The sequence below is a fragment of the Ailuropoda melanoleuca genome, unplaced genomic scaffold (genome assembly GCF_002007445.2).
Source record: "Ailuropoda melanoleuca isolate Jingjing unplaced genomic scaffold, ASM200744v2 unplaced-scaffold71931, whole genome shotgun sequence".
Taxonomy (NCBI): Eukaryota; Metazoa; Chordata; class Mammalia; order Carnivora; family Ursidae; genus Ailuropoda; species Ailuropoda melanoleuca.
The window spans coordinates 1-2464 of NW_023247094.1; the positions used below are offsets into that span (position 1 = coordinate 1).

The 2464-nt window shown below is 52.9% G+C and overlaps 1 long non-coding RNA gene across 1 annotated transcript; it reads left to right on the top strand.

Moving 5' to 3' along the window:
* The first annotated feature begins 6 nt into the window (after positions 1-6).
* Positions 7-1669, top strand: LOC117800534. The gene is made up of 2 exons (XR_004623106.1): positions 7-405; positions 964-1669. It is a non-coding gene; the product is annotated as an uncharacterized LOC117800534 (long non-coding RNA).
* The last annotated feature ends 795 nt before the right edge of the window (positions 1670-2464 follow it).

A 2464-nucleotide genomic window follows, 5' to 3' on the forward strand; every position in this document is an offset into this window, starting at 1 on the left:
AGAGTACAGCAGAAATGTGCCCCACATCCCACCCACCGCCCAGGTGAGGGGTCTGCAGTTTGCCTGTGTGAAGTCTGGGTTTCACCCGCTGGCGGTGTGCAGGTTTTGCACTTGGCAGGTGTGGCTGACCTGTTCTGACCTGGAAGCCTCCAGAATGACCTTTCCTGGGCCGTCTTCAGGGGGCATACCCCTTCTCCTTTTTGGCTTGTCCTGTTTTTACAGTGAGGTCTCAGGATGCTGTCAGGGATCTTTCTGGAGGTTGTCCCTAACCCTGAAGCCCATCACACTGAGGAGGGCAGCACAACCGTTTGCTCCCTACACTGACCTCTCCTCTCTCTCTCTCTCTCTCTTTAAAGGAATTCTGCAACCTTCAAGTCGTTTGAAGACCGAGTTGGGACCATAAAGGTAAGTGTCTCTGGACCATTCACTTGTCTTGTTGGGGTGGGGCGTGGCCCGTCCTTTACGTGAACTTAGTCATCATAGATTCACGTGTAGTTTACACGGACTAATGCGGGGGGTCCTTGTACCTTCTACACAGTTTCCCCAGTGATCACGTTTGGCAGTAGCACAGCCAGGACAGGACATTGATACAGTCAAGGTGGAGAGCAGTTTCATCCCCACAACGGTCCTTCCTGGTGCTCACCTTCCTCCAGCCCTACCCCCACCACCACTCATCTGTTCTCCCTTTCGATGACTTGTCATTGCAAGAATGTCCTAGGATTGGAACCGTGGAGGCTTTGAAGATTTGCTCTTTTTACACTGCATAAATCCCTGGAGATACTGCCAGCCTGTTGCCCGTGTCGGTGATTTGTTCCTTTTTATTGCTGATCGGTGTTGGTGTGGTGTAGACTCCGCACAGAGCTGAACAGCTGGGGCTCCCAGCACAGGCCTAGGACCTGCCGGCACCGTGTGCTCTGTCTCAGGTTTTATAATTGTTTTTCTTGGTTTTTTCCCCGTCTGTAGTCTAAGGTTGTAGGCGGCAGAGAGAATGGCAGTGACAACCTTGCCTCCCCGACCGGGAGTGGCGCCAAGCCCCTGCCTGATCACACGCCTTTCTAAGCCCGTCGCAGCTTTGCCCGGCCGCGGAACAAGTACAAGCACACCCCCATCGCCACGACTACGACTCCGCGGCGGAGCAGCCTGCCGGGCCGCGGGCAAGTGCGTAGAGCGGGCTTTGAGGATCGTCGTGCCATTCACATGTAGACGTGGCCACGGCATTCGCATGAGCTCTACGGAACACGGTCTTGTACGCACATGCTTCCCACTGAAGTCGGTAGATGCATACCACTGTGCGTCCGTCCTGGGCACAGGGAGCGGGCAGGACGGTGGGCCCTTTGGCAGTCTTGTTAGTTCAGGACAACGTGGAAGGGACGGGAGAGTGATGAGCGTAAAATAAGTGGTATTGCCTCTGCCTCTCCTCTCGTAAGTGATAGAAGGAGTCCGCGGAAGGAAGGTTCATCCAGAAAGCCCTACCTGATCTTCAGTTTTTATTTCAAACGCTAAATGAGAAAACTGTCCATTTTCTGAAACCCTCCAGAAAAGAAACTGGTTATCAGCAGCTGCCTAATTGTTACACTAACAATCTAGCTTTAACAAAGGCAAATTTTTTATTTTTTAAATGCAGCGAATTTTTCAAAAATTAAAGCTAAGCAAAGCAGCTTTAGCCTCAGTTAGAAAAGATTATTTCTTTGGACTCAAGCTGACATACAAGCCTTACATCGCCTTATGCTTTTATTTCTTTATAATGTTTTTATATATAAAGATAAGGGTTCTTTAGTGGGTTTTGAGCACTGTGTAGACTTGTGCATCTGGCCTGAAGGGCAGCATGCCTGCACCATTGGTGTGTTTTATTTCGCTGATGCTTCATCCCGGTGTATGAAGCTTGCTTCTCTCTCAAGGACCGGGGCAGCTCCTGCTGGCCAGAGGGCTTCTGAGCTGGTGGGGGTGGGGGTGGGGGGGGCAGGAGAAAGAAAAGCCAACACCCTCCATAGACGGCTGATGCATTACTGGTCCTTGGTCCCAACCTGCCCGTTTGCTGCATGCTGGGGACGAGTGAGAAGCAGATGGGCCCTGCATCGGGTTGGCCGGAACTCTGCTGTCGCCTTTTCTCAGGAGCTACAAAGATCTCATTCCCGTTCAGAAGCTGCCACACCCCAGCAGCCTTGTGGTCAGGGCCCCACGTGTGGGGTGTGTCTAGAGGGGCAGCTCCGTGCCTTACTGGCTCCCAGCAGGCAGAGACCGCTTCTGTGCACGCGCCTGTGCACTTGCTGGGGCGGCGGGCCATGCGCTCAGAGTCCACTTTGGTAGACCGTGGTGTGCTCTCTGGTAAGCTGGTGTCTGCGGGTCACTTCCGACTCCTTGGTGGACTGCACTCCGTGCTGTGCCATGGGAAGAACAGCATTCGGTGTTTTTTTCTTCAGGGTTAAAATCAGGGATAGGGTGTGGTGAGAAAGCAGGATGCAAC